Raw genomic sequence first — 17049 nt, 5'->3', positions numbered from 1 at the left:
TTGTTCAATTATTATAGAAAGGTTTTCCTAGTTACACATAGACTTCTGCTTTGCTAGTTTTGTCTGCTGCTTAGAGTTCACTGCAGGCGAGGGTGCAGCGCTTCATTTAACTACGTGGGTGTCTGGGGCCCACATGATGTTTCAGGGAGCACCCTGTGGGCCTCATCAGGCTCAGGTGTCAGCATCCCTTTGGCCAGAGGAAGCACATCTATTAGGAAAGTGGTTCTTCTTGTTGTGAGGTCAGAGCAGAACTCATGGTTTTGCCTTGGCTTTGAACTCAGGTCAAGTTCTCCTCTGGGTTCTTAGTAACAAATAGGTCCAGGACTGACTTTGTTCTTCCAGCCCAGGCAATGCCAATTCCTAGGCCCCTTAGCTATCCTGGGTGACTCGTCAAGTGGGCCCCCATCCGATGACCCTGGGGGAGCTGTCCCCTGCCTGTGTATGAGTATATCTGCCTCTGGTGGAAGGTTGGCATCAAGCCATAGGCTTACTCGTTCACCTGCCAGCATGATTTTCCTCATCTTTCCTTTTGGAAGAGCCCCTGTGGGGTCCCTGGTCTGGCTGGGGGTATGGTAGTGGAGGTGAGGAGGAAAAGACTCATTCAGCCCCTACCCACAGGCAGTGCTAGTGGCCATCCCTGGTGCTAAGAGCTAGGAGGCACTGGAAGACTTCTGACTCTGCAGAGGGTGGGCAGTCAGGAAAGGCTTCCCGGAGGAGGTGGTACTAGAGACAGTGGAGTTTGGAGATGACTCTCTGGACTCTGAGGGAGCCCCTGGGCAAGGGGCAGGGGGCAGGGGCAGGAAAGGGAGGGAGGGGTACACGGAGGAGCCTGGCTAAACCTCCTTTAGAGAGACCCTCTGGCCACCTGTGGTTGCAGGGGGACCACTCGGGCTGAAAAGATGCTAATGGGAAGCCAGATAAACTGACTCAAACCCTGGCTTTATCACTTTCTGGCTGTGTCTCCTTGGGTGGTCACTTAACCTCTCTGAGCCTCAGTTACATTGTCTGTAAAATGGGATCACAATAGTGCCTTGCTTACCGGGCTGGCAGGAGTGTTGCCTGAGCTCTTGCCTGGACAGTGGTCGGCACAGACCTGCAAAAGGTAACTGGTATGAGGTACCGTGCAGGTGACTCAATCACTTGGGCATGGAATGATGACTAGAGTTGGCAGTGGGGTCCGGGTGAGGCCAGAGACACGTCCTGCATGGCGTTCATAGCTGACGGACTTATGCTTGTGAAGGTGACAAAGGTGACAGTGTTGACTCCCTTTCCCTCCCAGGTCTCACCCCTACCTGGGGAGCACTATTTGGCGGCCCTGTCTAATAAAAGCAATCCCTTCAGGGACAGTGGATAGGTCAGGAGTCTTTGGGGATAGAACCCAGGTTGAAAGGTGGCCCTGGGGGACCTGGGAGAGGAAGAGCCCAGACTGCTGGTGACAGGAGGCACGGATCGACATCCTGCCCCCAAGCTTGGTGCTACACTGAGAAAATGTGGCCAGAGATGATCTTCGAGCAGCCTCTGGGCACGGCCTCGTGGCGCCCTTTCTTTCTGGGTAATTAATGGTGTGTTTGACCCTCCTGAGAGGGCTGTGGTGGGTGCAGCAGGGTGGCTGGGAGGGCGCCGGGCAGACGGTCTGAGTCCACTCCAGCCTTCCTTGGCAATTTATCACCTGTCAGGACTGCTCTTTGGGACATAAAACAAGTTCTCTGGGAGGCTGCCAGGAGCCCTGAGGCCCTGAACTGGGCTGTCTGGGGCACAGTGTCTCCAAGGGTTGTCCTCCAGGGGGCGCTGCCAAGCCTACCCCACTGAGGGGAGCCTGGATAAGGGGTTTGGTTCCTCTGCGATCTGACCCAGATAGGTGGGTGGAGATGGAGGCTCCCAGAAGGTTAGGCACATGCCAGGCAGCACACAGCCAGAATCTGAGTTCCAAGGCAAACGCTGCTCTTTCCCTTAAGCCCCCGCCTTTAAGCCAGGGGTTCTTAACCAGGGACCCCAGGAGTCTGTGGGTGGAATCCAGGATGTCCAAGAACTTTTCTCAGGACGGGAAAAAAATCGCACCTTTATTTTCACAAGCCTCTAATTACAATTACAAATCGTAATTCTTTCAGTGATAAACGTAGGTGATGAACCACAGTGGCATTAGCTGTTCTATGATTTTGTAGAAATCACAGAAACTATCACATCATAGTGTAGTTTTGTGGGTATCGTGAAATAACTCTTTTGTTCATCACACTTCAAAATTACAGTAGTTATTAAAACCAGATCTTATTACTTAAGGTATTAATAAGCAGATATATTGCTGTAAATGTTTTAAAAAATATTTTGGTAACCATATTTCAGTGTCATTGGTTTTCTTTGTAATCCTGGGTATTTTATTTTCTACATTTAAACATATTTTTCTGAGAGGAAGTCTTAGGCCTTACTAGAGGTTGTGGGGTCCATGGCACCAAGAAAAGTAAAGGACATGCAGGCTGGGCAATCAGGTTACTCCTGCCTCCCTCCCTCACAGGGTCAAGGTGTCCTGTGGTCAGTGACTCACGTTTGCACTGAATCAGCTCCATGTCCCCAGCTGTGTGCCGAGCCTGGGGAAGGAGAGCTTGCCTTCCTGGGGCTCCAGGGCTGGTTGGGGGTGTGTGTGGAGGTGGGTAGGGAGCAGGACCTATACACATACAGCTGTAGAGCACAGGGAAAAGCAGGTCAGGCCCAGGTACCAGCATGAGCAAAGGCATGGAGACCAGAAGGCTGGGGCATGCGACGTGAATGTGGAGGTGATGGCAGGGAAAGCGGAGGGGAAGATGAGGGTGGAGCCCTGAGCCTGTGGTAAAGGAGTGTGCACCTGCTGTCAGCCCGGGAGTGAGGCAGGGTTTGCGGCGGCGGAGTGCTGGGGCTCAGGCTTGGGTTCCAGGATAGTCCCTCTGGCTGCTGGTTGGAGGGACATCTGGATGGGATGGAACTAGAGGCTGGCCGGCCAGCGAGAAAACTGGTCATCTGAGGAGGGAGATGGAGACCTAATCTGAGCCCAAATTGGGGGTCCTCATGGGATCAGAAAGGGGAATTGCCCAGCCGTGGAACGAGGGGTGGAAGGTCCATGAGACCTCAGGCGCTACAGTCTGAATGCAAGGGTTTGAATCCCGGCTCTGTAGGTTATTAGCTGCCTGGCCTCGGGCACATTGATTATACTTACTTGTTCATCTGAAACGCTGGGTGATAGTAGCACCCGCCCGGCAGGGTTGTTGTGAGCCAGAAACCAGGCATTGCATTTAGAAATCCTTACAGTGCCTGGCACAGAGTAAGTGGTGGACACGCCAGAGCTATGACTGTTTTATCACCAGGAATAAAACAGAGGGTTCTGGGATGGGAAGGGCTGCAGGGAAAAGAGAGGCCGAATCTGAGATTTCAGATCTCAGAGGGGTACTCAGAGAGAGTGGCATTAGGAGCTCCTCTTGGTTTCCAAGCCTCAGAGCAGGGAGGGTCTAGACCAGCATCCTGCTGTGAGCCTGGAGCCCTCGCTGAGCAGGGAGATTCCAGGTGGGGTGGGGGGCGAGGGAGGAAGGCAGGGTCTTCAAACCTGGGCCCCGCTCACACTGGGACTGAGCCTTGGTGACCTGGAATTCCATATGCACCTTCCCACACTCACCCAGTCCCTGACTGGGGCTCCCACACCCCAAGTGGCTTCCCTCCCTCCCAGGTCGAGAGGCTCCAGCTTTAACTCCGCTGAACGATTGCAGTGCTCTGGGCAGTGGGAGCCCACTGACGCCAGAGAATAAATTTGCCATGTTTTGTAGAGCATGCAGAAGCATATTTGGGGGGTTTAATCTTCTTAATAAATCGTTCTCAGATTGTACACTATTAAACCCCCGGAAAATTCATGAGCACGCTGGGAATAGAGACCTCATCGGGAAGGTTTGACACGAACAACACAATAAACGCAGCTTCTAAATTGGGTCAGGGAAGCCTCCGAGGCCCAGAGAAAGGACATTCCCGCTTGTTCGCTTGGCCCTCCCCAGACCTATAAATTAATCATGCACACAAAGGGGCCTTGTCCTCTCTTGTCAGAGCCAGAGGTGGTGTCTGTGCCCACTGACCCACCCCCACTCCCACCTCGGCTGCAAACAGAGCGCCCGGTGAGGCATTTCAGCTTCTGTGCTTTGTAATTCCTGTGTCTCCAAAGCAAGGTGGGTGTACATTTCAGCAAGAGAGATGTAGGTTAGATAGGGGGAAGAACTTCCTGGCAGACTATGGGGTGGTGTGAAATCCCGGAATGGGCTGCTCAGGGAACTTGAGGAGACTCTTTTCTTTAGGGCTTTTAAGACCTGGCAGGCTCTATCCTTCTTTGGCACTCTCAGGCCACTGCCCCGTGACAGCAGTGACCAGAACAGACATTGCTCCAGGGTCTAGTCTCAGGAACCAGGTTGGAAAGTGCCTCTTTCTGGGCCATCTTAGGAAATTTATCACCTGCCTGGCTTAAGATAATTGGACATGGGGCCCTCTAAGCCCAAGCCCTCACCATGGCCTTACCCACATGGCATTTGGAAAAGGGAAGTCAAGACAAGACTCTCTGTGGTTTCCAGGCTCCTGCTAATCCTCAGCAGGTTCCCTCTTGTCCTTGATGCTTACTGCCTATTGGAATCCTACTCAAAGGCCTGGCCTGGATGCCACCTCCTCTGTGAAGCCTGCCTTGATATCCCCCTTCCCTGTCAGTCAGAATCAGTTACCCCCTTCCTTTTGCTTCCTTTGTTTTGGGCCCTTGTTGGTGGGTTCCTGTGGGAGTTCCTGTGTCCCACCAAACTGTCAGCTCTCTGACATGGACTGTGTTAGAGTCCCCTTGGGCCCACAGTATCCCTCCCAGGACTATGCCAGTACTTGCATGGGTTTTCCAATGCCAGCTCCTGGGAAGTGTCCCCTATGAACCCCAGTGTGGGAGCTGAACAACCTGGCTTCCCAGTGCCAGCTGTGGGAATCCTGGGCTCTTAAACTGTGAGTAGAGCAGGCACAACAGAGGTGGGGACAGGAGGGGAGGCCCAGGAGGCTGGCCATGGCTGGCCACAGCTGGCCCTGCCTTTACTCACTCAGTTCTGACACTTCACAAATCTTTATTATTATTATTTTTTCTGAGCCTGCTTAAAGTTCTCTGATTCTGCAGGTCTCTGAGGGAGGTAAAATGATCCCTAGGTGTACACAGGCAGCCCAGCCGTGAGATGCCATGTTTCGAGGAGTCCCCTTGCACATGGAAACCAGCCCATCCTAGCACAAGCCTGGGCAGGTGCAGCCTCTGAGCAGTCTGCCAGGGTGATGTGTGGGTTTGAGACTGGGCGGACAGTGGGGGTGAAGTTCACTGTAAGGGAAGGAAGGGGATGAGTCCTGGTGGTCCAGCCTCAGGGGCGGGCAAGGAAGGAAGCGGGTGGTGGAACAGGAGAAGGCAGTGGACAGCCTGGTCAGTCACTGGGGAGCTAGAGAGGCAGGGCTGTGGTGTAGAGCTGGCCGGACACAGGCAGTAAATGCCGCCGGAGGTCAGCAGGTGGAGAAAGAGAGCCACGAGACCTGTGGGGTCAAGGAGGCCTTTGGGCTACTCATTGGATGGCACTAATTCAGTGCCTAAAAATAATCCAGGACTCTGCCCAGCATTTCAGAATTTTCCAAGCTCTTTCAGACCCACAGACTCACTTCAGTCCCTGCCGGCCTGGGAGGACGTGTGCGCCGTCTTTGTTGGACAAAGGGGAACATCGAGTTCTAGAGCAAACTTGAGAAGGGCCTGCGGCTGGCTGCTGGTAGAACCGACTGGCGCTCTGCGCTCTGGCTGCAGGTTCAGTCAGCCTCCTGTGGACCTGCTTGGACATGGAGTGAGGGAGGACTGGCTGTGCTGTCCAGACGCCCTGCCCTCAGGAAAGGCCAGCTGGGAGAAAGGTTAGGATGTGGGCGAACAGACACAGCGGAGGAGAGAGGAGCTCTGATGGGGTGGGGTGGGGTAGGGCATCAGCAGGGACTTCCTGTGGGGTACTTTGGAGCAAAGTGGAGAGAGTGGGGCACGGGGTTGGAGGCCATCCAAACAGGGCACTTTTGAGTGAAGACAAGACAGTAGGAAGCAAATTTAGGCCCAACCAGCTTACGAAACATTGCCCCGGTCTGAGCATCCCCTGCAGGGCTGGGCCGGTGCTCTGGGCAGGTGAGTGACATTTGAGGAAGCCTGCTGTGGGGGACCCTGTGGGCAGTCTCGGGCCCAGAGGTCACTTGGGGCCAAACCGTGGCTGCCAGTGCCCTGGCTGTACCCCAGAGGTCCCCTTTCCCCTCATAGCCTGGCCTGCTCTGCCCTCTTGCTCCTGGCCAGACCTCCTGCTCTGACCCGTTTTACCCTTCCTTCAGCATAAGAAGAGAGAAACTTGTTTCTTAAGATGGCAAAGTGACCGAGGAGAGGAAAACAGCCAAAGGAAGGAAGGTGGTTGCCATGGAAACAAGAAAGTAGAAGCAGAAACTTTCAGGAGCAGGAGGGGAGCAACGCAGACCTAGTGGCTGAGGGCTGAGCAGGACGGGGTGACCTGGCCCAGCATATGCCCTCCCCCCCCCAAGGGAGCAGGTGGGCCGCCTGGTGGCTCAAAGCCTGGGTGTGTGGTGCCTGGTGGCAGAGTGAGGTCAGCAGCCTGTGGTCTGAGGAGGAGCCTGTGAGTTCTGCCCAGATCCCTGCCCAGTTTGGTGCTGCTGGTAGCACTTTGCCAGGAGCAGCCGAGGGATCTGTTCCCTGCAGGTCTTTGCTCGATGTCTCATCCCCTGTTCTGACACGAAACAATGACGCGGCCCAGGGCTGGACAGTTTACGAGGCAGCTTCCCACGAGCTGCCTCATACAAGTCCCGTGGTCGTCCTGGGAGGACAGAGGGGGGAGATGAGGCCCAGAGAGCTGATGGGATCTGCCCTAGGTCACACAGCTGAGGGCCACCAGGGTGGGAGTGCAGCGCCCGGCTGTCAGACCCTAAAGCCCTGAGCTCCCCGACTCCCGGATACTTTTCGGTTTTGAGTGGGTAGCGCTGCCTGGAGCCGTGTCCTCTCTGTAGCCTCTAGAGCCCTTGCACCCCCCACTCCACAGGACCTCCTGCGAGGGACACGGCCGCTGCTTCCCATATACCGCTAGGGAAGTTGCTTCTCTCCGAGGCTTGATTCCTCCGTCTCTATAATGCGCAGGACAGTACCTTCTGCCTGGAAAGGGGCTGTGAGGGTGCAGTGAAACGATTTAAGTCAAGTATTAGGCACAGTGCCTGGCACAAAGGGCATCCTCAGAAATCCCCTTCACCACGTCTGACCCTCACAAGCACCCAGCGGGGTAAGCAGGGCTGGGATGCCACCTCCCCACATTGCAGAGAAGTTTCCTCCTCTGTGGAACAGGTCTGATGAGTTCCTGCCTCCCCAGGGAGTTGGGGAGGTAAGATTCTGGCTCTGGAGCCTCTGGAAAGCAGAGGCTGGATGGGCAAGGGCCAGAGTCTCCAGCCCTAAAACTGACCACCAGGGCCCCAGTGGGCTTCCCTGCCAGAGGGAGGGACAGGGCAAGGGAGAGGAGTTGGGCCTCTGCCCAGTTAGCTCTGAGTGTGAGGCTCCGACCTGCTCAAGGTTTGGGTCTGAAAGGGGCCCTCAGGATCCCACGTGGCCTCCCTGCTCCTGAATTGGAGCCAAGCCTTAGATTTCTCCTGGGAGAGGCCCAGGAAGCCCAATGTATTATTAAATGGCAGAAAGGCAGCGCGCTGCATGTGAAAGATAATGGGGGAAATTTATTGGATGGACTATAAATCACAGAATGAAAAGCACTGGAACCTGCAGGGAGGAAAATTAATAAGTCCTGAGCTCTGACTTGTTGGGGGGTTGGGGTGGGCAGAGGGTATTTGGCCCCGTTTTGCTGTGAGCCCAGGAGCTTCGAGATGCAGGGAGGCCCAGAGGCCTGAGGGCTGCACTATACATTCCCGTGTGCTGTGCTCTCCGCAAATGTGAATGTGACGCCCCACCCTCCTCTTGCTTGGTAGCAGCCGGTGACAGCCCGGCCTGGGCACTTGGGTTATGATGGGGAGTCAGGCAGACAGGACCCAGCCCTCAGGGGAGCAGTGTGCCAGGAGAGACAGATGTGAGATGAATCATCAAAAAATAGATATCACATGAAAGCCAGAAACTGGTAACAAGTGTCCATAAAAAAGAAAGAGAAGGATATCATTGCACAATGTGATGGGTTCCCTGAGGGAAAGGTACAGGGAGCCCAGTGTTGTGGGAGGAGGTGAAGCAAGTTTGGGGAGGGAAGGGGTGGTTTCTTTGGAAAGGAAGAGTGAATGGGGGTCGGCCAGGTGGCTCAGGAGAGCCTCCGGGGAGAGATGAGCCAGAAGGAGTGTCCAAAGACCAGCGAGGCCAGGGTGGCTGGAACAGAGAGCTTTTTATAAAATGCTTATTTAGGCTGCTTTGTGGAAAAGAGACTCAGGGGGCAAGAGAAGATTTGTGGGGACCAGTTAGGAGCTGTGGGAGTCCCCAAAGCTGGAGATGGTGGTACCCTGCATCTAGGCAATGATAGGGGGGATAGAGGTGGATAGACAGACTCCAGGTAGAATTCGGAGCTAGCAACAATCTGTTCACAGAGGGGGCTCAGAGTCTATGAAGCACCCCCATGTCCTGTGTCCTAGGAGTGGGAACTGTGAGAGCAAAGACATGAGGGAGAGAAGTGGTGGGGAGCTGGGGACCACTGTGGCTGAGGAAAGGGTAAGTATAGGGAGTGATGAGAGGGGAGGTCGGGGAGAGGGCTGGGCAGCATCCACTGACCACTACCCCGGGCTGGGACTGGAAGCTTTATTGCTACAAGACACTTTTTTACAAAGGGCTGTGTCTTCTTGGCATCTGGAAAGGGGCTGACAGGTTGATTACTTGGGGACAGGTGAGGGGAGACCATTTATGGCAGCACAGGGCCACCATTAGGAACCAGGCTGAGTGAGATCGAGTCCTGTCTCTGCCATGATCACCATTCCGTGCCTGTAAAATGGGAGAGTAGTAGTGTCCACCTCTTGACGTTGCTATAAGGATTCGCTGAACGGATTTTGCCTGGCAGAGGTCAAGCACTGTATTGGGGTTAGTAACAATGTCCTATGTGACCTTGGGCAAAGCTCTCCCCTTTCTGGGCCTCGGTCCTTCCTGGCTGTGCAAACACTTTGGGTGAAGGTTCTCATCTCCATTGTGCCAGTAGTGTCCAGAGCGCATCCTCAAGCTGACAGTGTCACCTCAGATGGGACTGCATCCCTCCCAGCCCTGTAAGGAGACACCAGGCCTATCGGGGCTGTAAGAGGATATTTTAATCAGTCCAGGACCTGCTGAGGTCAGGGGGCACAGGGACCAAGAACAAGGGGGACCAGTCAGGGCTGCTGTCTGGCCTGAGCTGACCTACTGGGCCCCAGTATCTAGACCACATTTGGGGAGCCTGGGGAGGGAGGGGAAGCTGGGGTTTCTCTGTGGAGCGGGATCTGGGCAAACTGGTTGTTCTCTGTCCATTCTTGAGCCTGTTTTGCCCATCTGTACTGTGAGGTTTGAGAAAGGGACAGGCTACAGTTTGTAAAAGGCTTGGGACACTGTTGGGCTGGGGTCCCAGGAGACTTCATATAGAGTCTGGCGACCCTGAGAGAGAGCAGTAGATGGGCCAGTGTAGTCAGTGTGGGCCCAACCCCTGCTGATTAAAATGCAGATTCCTGGGTTCCTCCCAGGCCAGTGAAACCAGACTCTCCCCACTGAGCCTGGGCTTCTGCATTTTAACATGCTCCCTGGGACACTGAACTGCCTTAAGATCTGAGAACTGGGGTTCTGGGCCATCCCTTTTGCACTAGTGGAAACAGGGATCCAGAGGGGATGCAGAAGGCTTACCCAAGTCACTCAGTTGACTGGGACCCAGTACCATGCTGCCCTGGAGTCCCTGGGGGTCAGAGGGGAGACGGGTACAGCACTGGGAGCCCTGGAGTCTTGCGCCTTCCCTGCCAGACTCGTCCTCCCCACCTTAATACCTGGGCCAAGAAAGACTTTGTCCTGAGGCCCCACACCCGGCAGGGGGCAGCACTTGCCAGCACCTGCCAGCTCCCGGCTGCTTCTTGGGCCTGGGCCTGGCAGAGAGTGGGCAGGTCTGTGCATGTGTGGGCAGCCTGTATGGAGGGTGTGTATGAGAGAGGGAGCCCCAGGAGCACACAAGAAACTTGAGGTCAGAGAAAGGTCCAGAAAATTCTGAAGCCATCTTGCAGCTTCTTGAGGCAGATTCTACAGGGGGAGAGGAGAGGGCTGTAGTGACAGAGGGGCTGTGTAGAGGCCACTGTAACCCAGGCTGCTTCCCCAGGGTTCTTGATAGGACTGGGATAAACTCAGAGACCCCACCCATGTCCCCTAGGCTTTCTAATAAAGGTAGCCAGAAGGGATGAGGGGGTGGGGCCGAAGCCCAACCTTCAGCCCCAGCTGCCCTACTGGCTCCTCCTATTGTGCCTGTAACAGCTCCATCTGCTGCTGGGAACTGAGGGAAGACCAAGGGTGTGTCTGAATGACCTTGGGCAAGTCCCAAGCCCTCTGAGTCTTGGGTTGAGGGTGGGATGACCTCTAGATCCCTAAAGGCCTCTGCATTTCCTAGCTGTGGGGAAACAGTTTCGCACTTTCAGAGTTTCTGAGGACAGGGGCCAGTTTGATAATTAGCTCCCTGTCATCAAAGGTATGCCAGACAAGGCGGAATGAATTTCACTTCCTCTTAGGCCTTTGCCTGTGGTCCTGGACCATCCTTCCTTCACACCGTGACTGTCTGTCTTTTTATGTTAATTTTTAATCACCAGGAGGGCTGCACCTGGGGAGAGGGACAAGTCCCCCAGCTACAGGGGGAGCCTGGCTGCTCATTTCCAGGATGACCTTGAACTTGTTTTCCTTGGCCCCAAACTTTCAGCTACTTCCTGTACAAGCAGGCACAGAAATCTAGGGCCCCAGCCCTTCCTCCTCCCCCTGGTGGAATTTCCACACAAAGTGCTGTTCCCAGGGTGGGGGCTGGGCCAGCATTGTTTTGGCTCTCATAAGGAGTGGAAGGGTGACAAGTTGCAGAAGCTACACTTAATCCTCACCTATACAGCCTTAGAATGCCAGCTATGGGTTGGGTGGGATCTCCAGGAAAAGTCATTAAGTTCCAGAATCATGGCTGTGGCATAGACCTCCCCTCCTCTAACACCTGCTGTGGCTCCCGTCTATGCTCCAGACTGGGCATAGAGACTCTGAGTGTCAGTGCCCAAAGGTCCAGAAAAACTACCCAGGCCAACCCCATTTTGCAGGGGAAGCTGGAGCTGTGAATGGGAGGGTACTTGTTCAGAGGCACACAGCAAAGCAAAGGCATTTACTCATCCATTCATTACTTCTGTGCCAGAGCCTGCATAGATTCAGGACGTCCAGCCTGGCCTCCTGACCAACCCCAGGCTGCTGCTTGAAAGTCAGCTCTGCAGCCTGCTGTCCACATGTCTCATAAAGGAAAGCCCAGGCCAGGAGAGGTAAAGTCACTTTCCACTGGTCCCACAGCTGCCCTTCTTGAAAAAAGAATGGGGGCTTTGTGCCCAGCTTCCTTCATTCACCTCACTCATCAGATGTTTACAGAGTACTCTGCCCTGGGGATGTGGCTGTGACAGGCCTCCGAAGGGCCCCTGCCCTCATTAAGGTTTGGGGGAAGACAATTAGTGAACAATTGAATACACAGATAAGATAGTTTTAGGAAGTGATAATTTGAAGAAAATAGAACAGGACAATGGGATAGGGTATGGAGGTTGGGGCAGAGGCACTTGAGATAAGATGGCCAGGGAAGGCCTCGGAGGGTGTGATATTTGAGGTGAGGCCTGAGTGACAGGGACGTGCTGACCATCTGAAGACCTGGGGTTGGTGTGGGAGGCAAAAGGAACAGCAAATGCATGCCCAAGGTGAGACTACGTTTCGCAAGTTTAAGGACTGGCAGGATCTATGGCCCAGTCTAGAACCATCCTAGGCAGGGGGTCCCTAGAAAGCTCTTTTAAGAATTTGTATCCCTTGGCCCTGCCCACCAAGATTTGGATTCAGTGGTGCTAGGAAATCTATTTCTGACTGCTCCTGATGCAGTTTATGGGCATCCAGCCTTGCCCCACGCCTGCAGGCCTGCCTCACAGAGCCAGCCCCTCCTTGCACAGCTGCAGAGTGAGGATCAGAGAGGGTTGTGACTTATTCCAAGTCCTGCAGCCACACAGCAGGAGAGCTAGGCCTAGAGTCCAGATCCTCTGCCTCCAGGCCAGGGTTCCTTCCTTACCACTACTTCTCCCTTTCTGGAGGGGCTGCCTTGGCCTCACCCCTGCTTGGATCTCTCTCTCCATCTCTTCTACTCAATCTCACTCCTCGTACAACCTGCATAGCCTGCTTCCTAGGGACCACTCCACCCTCTGCTCCAGCCACACAGTTTTACACACTGCCCTGTTTTTCACCCCTTGGCCTTTGTGATGCTGTCTCCTTCTCCAAGAATACACTCCTCTCCGCTCTACCCAGGCAACTCCTACTCAACCTTCTTGCTCGATGCCAATGTCTCTTCCTTCAGGAAGCCTTCTAAGACTTCTCCCTCCTCTGAATTTCCTCAGTGCAGACTTCAGATCAAATGGGCTTGGTCACTCTTCCCAAATGCTGCCACCATCTCTCTCAGTGAGTCTTACTGAGAGCCTGCTCTGGGGCTGGTATCTGTGCTGACCAGCTCTGGCTGCCCTGTTCTCAAGAAGCCCACAGATTAGTGAGGAAAGAAAGGGCCTGGATGGGGCAGATGTTGACCAGTTTATATACAGGGCTTTGATTCACTATGCTATTTGACCTTCTACAACCTCACAAAGTATAAGTAATTATCATGACTATTGTATAGTTGAGGAAACAGAGGCACAGAGAGGTGAAGGCACTATTCTGGGGTCACACAGCCAAGGTGCTAGTTCCTGGCTATGAATCTTAAACTTTCAGCTTCCTTCCTAGAACTGGCTGCCAGACCTGTTCATCTGTCCTTAGTGGGATCTGCTGGGATTGAGTAAGGCCCATCCCCCTGGAACCCAGGCCAGTGCCAGCCATGAAATGGTTCACAGATGACCAGGCAGGCCTGCTTGGGAAGGAGGGGGCTCTCTGATCTCACACTGGGACCATATGTCACCTCCTCTGGTGGCCCAGTGGGTGTGGAACTGTCTGGGCCCCTCCACTGGGAGGGGAGGAAGAAGCCTGGAGACTTGGAGTCGCTGCCCCCAGCCCGGGCAGGAGAAGCAAGGCTGTAGGTCCACCTGGAGCTTGGCAGCATTTCTGGGTCAGGGCATGGGGAGGAAGTACATGAAGAGAGTGGCTCAGGGCCTGGCCATCTGGGCTGAAATGCCAGCTGCTAGTGTGGGGGTGCGGAAAGAGGGGCCAGGCTGGGGCCTGGAGACTGGATCCCAGCCTTCCCCAGATACAGGATTGGAGTCGTTAGCTTTGGGAGCAGCCGGCCTGGAGTGGAAGCCCAGGGCACCTGTGGGCAGAATGTATCAGGTGTTTCTGAGAGGGGTGGTCCAGGTAACTGAGGGGGAAAGTGGGTCTTGGCAGCTCTGTTTGGGACTAACTCCCAGCTCCCATGTGTGACCTCAGGCAAGTCACTCCTCTCCCAGACTCACTTCCCACCTGTAGGGAGTGATGCTGCTTCACACTGGATGAGGGGCATCAGACCCTCAAGGATTCGAGAATTGATGCCAGATCCCCAGCTTGCCATGCATTAGGCAGGGTCATCCAGGCAAGTGGCCGTCCTGTAGGGCCTCGGCTTCCCTGGTCCATCATTTACTCTGACGATGCCTTCTAGCTCTGACGGCCCCAGATTTTATGACAGGCTGTTGACATGTACAAGGGAGATATATGCCCTCTTTTCTGGACAGAGGGAGATTTCTAGATCCTGATGGAATCCATGGAGGTGGGCTGGGCAGAGATATTGCGTCTCTGAGGCCCAGAGATGTCAAGGGGCATTCTTTGAGTTACATAGTGCCTAAGGAAACACAGCGACCCTGCCAAGTGGCCTTCTGCCCCTGTTAGAGCCCTGACCTCTCCGAAGGCCTCACCTTCAGCCCAGATTTGGGTGACTTGATTTAAAAAACACTCACACTCCCTGAGGCTCTGTCTGTGTGTGTTGAAATGTCCACGCTTGACTGCTTCTCCAGTTCTGCCTCTGTTGAGGGGGGCAGAGTCATCCAAGCCCCAGCTGGATGTCATTAAATCCCTTGGTGGCTTTAGAGAGGAAGCCCCGGGGGTGGGGATGGGGCAGTGGAGGCAGTGGATGCTGGGCTGGGACTTGGGTGCTTGAGTGTAACCTCATGGGGCTTGTCTGCATCTTCTGCTCTGTGGGGTGACCCCTGCTCCAGCCTCCCCCATCTACTGAATGAAGGTCCCACTCCTGGTCCAGCCTCGCTCCTGGATGAATGATGGACTCAGGAAGCTGTCATTGCCTGCCAGACTGGCCACCTCCCGGGCAGATGCCCATGACCTTAACCATGAATGATCCTGTAGCATCCCTGCCCACACCCCTGCCCAGGGCTCCAGCTACTCCAAGGTTGAGATCTGCCTGGAAGGCGGATGTGTGCAGGGCTGCCTGGCTGGGGACTTCCCCTGGTCACCACTGCCCACCTCGTCCTGACAGGAAACCTGACAGGTCTGAGTCCTCCAGACACCCATTGTGTGGGGCCTGGTGTGGGCTCCAGTGTTTCCCCTGTTAGGACTTTGGTCCCTCTTCACCTCCTCCTGGTCCTTGTTTTTTATGGGAAGTTCCAGGCTGCTGCCCCTCCTCCATCTCTGCGTTAAATCCTGTTCAACCTTAAGACTTTTGCTCTTTCCAGCCTGCCTGGGTTCAAATCCTGACTCTTAGCGCAAGCTGTGTGACCTTAAGGAACTTACTTACCCTCTCTGTGCCTCCAATATTTTCTGTGACATGAACATGGTAACCATCTGCCTCATAAAATGCTGCAGACAGGGTCTGGTACACAGTGCCTGCTGAGTAAAATTTATTGGTACTAAATTCAAACTTCACCCCCAGACAAACCTTCCCAGGCCAAACTTGTAACCTTCCTATATTAGCCTTACCCCCCCCCCCCCCCCCAGAAAGCAGCACATGGGAAAATTGGGAGCTCGGCCTATTCTGGAGCCCCCTTGAAGGCAAGACCACCGCTGACAGACTGAATCAGTTCCCCTTCTTCCGAGGGCTGTAGCAGAAGTGGTAGTGGTGGTGGTGGGGGGCCTTCTCAGGCTCCCCTCCTCCAGTCTAGGCAATCTCCGGAAGGGGGGCTGCTTCTGTTTAAAGGGAGGAGGCCACAGGGGCAGCAGGAGGGGGTGGGTGGCTTGTTCCACAGCAGGATTGATTCCAGATGCTTCACTGGGCTTGCAGGGAGCAGCCTTTGTCTGCCTGCCTGCCCGGGGGTCCTGGGCCAGGAGGAGGGGCAGGGAGCCCAGGCCCCTCTCTCCTAGCTCCTGCCCTGTCCCTTTTCTGCTCAGTATCCCAGCTGGTACCTACTTGGTACCCACCATGTGGAGATGTCCAGCTTAGGTGGTTGGCAATACCCACCCCATCCCAAGCCTTGGAATGCAGAAGCTTCCTCCTCTTCATTAGCTGACCCTCCTCCCTCCACAAGGCAGATAGGTTGGGGGTCCATAGCTTCTCCTTGTAAGCAGGGAAACTGAGGCACAGAGAAGGACTTGAGAAACCCAAGTTGAAGCGGAGAGACAATACCAGACTTTGGAGCCCAACTGTATTTACAGATGAGATCTTGAGTTTCTGACTACTTCCCCCCTCCCTGCACACACATACACCTAAATCTGCTTGTTGGGGGGCCCAGGCCAGGAGCACTTGTCCCAACCACTGTTCAAGCGACTGGCAGAAAGACTAGAAACTGACTGATGGGGAGATTCCTGCTTTGGGGAGGAAACTGGTTGGGCTGAGCTGCAGGCCCCGGGCAGAGAAGACTGTTACCCCCACCTTGAGCTAGGCTTCCTGGGAATCCTCCACCCACTCGCCACTGGTGGACCCTGCAGTGGAGGTTATTCATTCCTGGAAATACCGAGGGTGGCCAGGTGGCTGCCGGAGCCCCAGCTGAGTGGGGAAGCTCAGGGTTGGGGAGGAAAATGAACGCTATGAAGACGAAACTTGCCTTTGGACTGAGGGACTGGGTCCAGCTCTTCCCAGGGGCCTCTCTGCACTTGTAAAAGGCACTCCTGGCAACGTCTACTACTGAGAATAAGCCAGAGCAAGGCTTAACCCAAGGGCGCCAATGGGTTGCAGCCCTGTGGTTTTCCATCTTCCCCAGGGATTGACCAGCACTCGGGAGAGGAGCCTGGGGAGCTGGTACCTTTGGATAGCCCAGTGTAGGGTTGAGGGAGCGATACCTCTCCTGCCCCTCCCCCCTGGTCCGGGGAAGGCGCCTGGCTTCCAGCTGTGATCCAGGCTCCTTCTGACCTAGGGGCCCTCCCCCTGACTGAGGGAGCAAGGGAGGGGGCTACCCTTGTGAGGTGCAAAACCCGGCCTGGATTCCTGCCCAGGTGCCCGCTCCCCTCCAGGGCCCCACCTTCTCAGCTGTTTCGGAGGAAGCCATCCAGACTCTCCCACAAACTCACACCTATGAATGTGTTGGGAGCCCCAGGCTAAGACCACTTGCCTTTGCTACTTTCCCTGTGATTGAGGCAAGTCAAATGTTTCTGTCAGGGCCTCAGTTTCCCTTTCTGGACTTGAGGGGATGGAGCTCAGGCAGGTGGTTGTCTGAATAATTGAAAAGATAAGTGCTGCTGTGCAGGCTAGGAAGAGCTGGAGAGAGAGAAAGATCACCAAGGGCCAGGATCACCAGGGAAGGCTGCAGGAGGTGGGTCCTAGAAGAATGGACTTTGGCCAGAGTTGTTGGTGCAGGGAGCAGGGCAAAGAGGAGTGAGAAGAAGGGGAGTGGCAGTGGGGGCTGGAGGGTGGTTTGGTTGGGGTTCCAGATAGTTGGAACCTCAAATACCAAGGGAGGTTGTTTGGACTTGTTGCTTTTGGATGCTGGGGAGCCATGGAATGTTCT

The 17049-nt window shown here is 54.8% G+C and overlaps 2 protein-coding genes across 3 annotated transcripts in view; both read left to right on the top strand.

Annotated features, from left to right (window-relative positions):
• Positions 1–17049, top strand: part of ZFP37 (ZFP37 zinc finger protein) — a 308781-nt gene that overhangs the window by 89783 nt on the left and 201949 nt on the right. The gene's annotated exons all lie outside the window — the stretch shown is intronic.
• The window catches only part of DAB2IP (DAB2 interacting protein), a 179898-nt gene that overhangs the window by 39695 nt on the left and 123154 nt on the right, over positions 1–17049 (top strand). The window lies entirely within an intron of this gene.

Source organism: Miniopterus schreibersii, assembly GCF_964146895.1.
Source record: "Miniopterus schreibersii genome assembly, chromosome: 11".
Lineage (NCBI taxonomy): Eukaryota > Metazoa > Chordata > Mammalia > Chiroptera > Miniopteridae > Miniopterus > Miniopterus schreibersii.
This window is presented reverse-complemented; position numbering and strand designations above follow the sequence as displayed.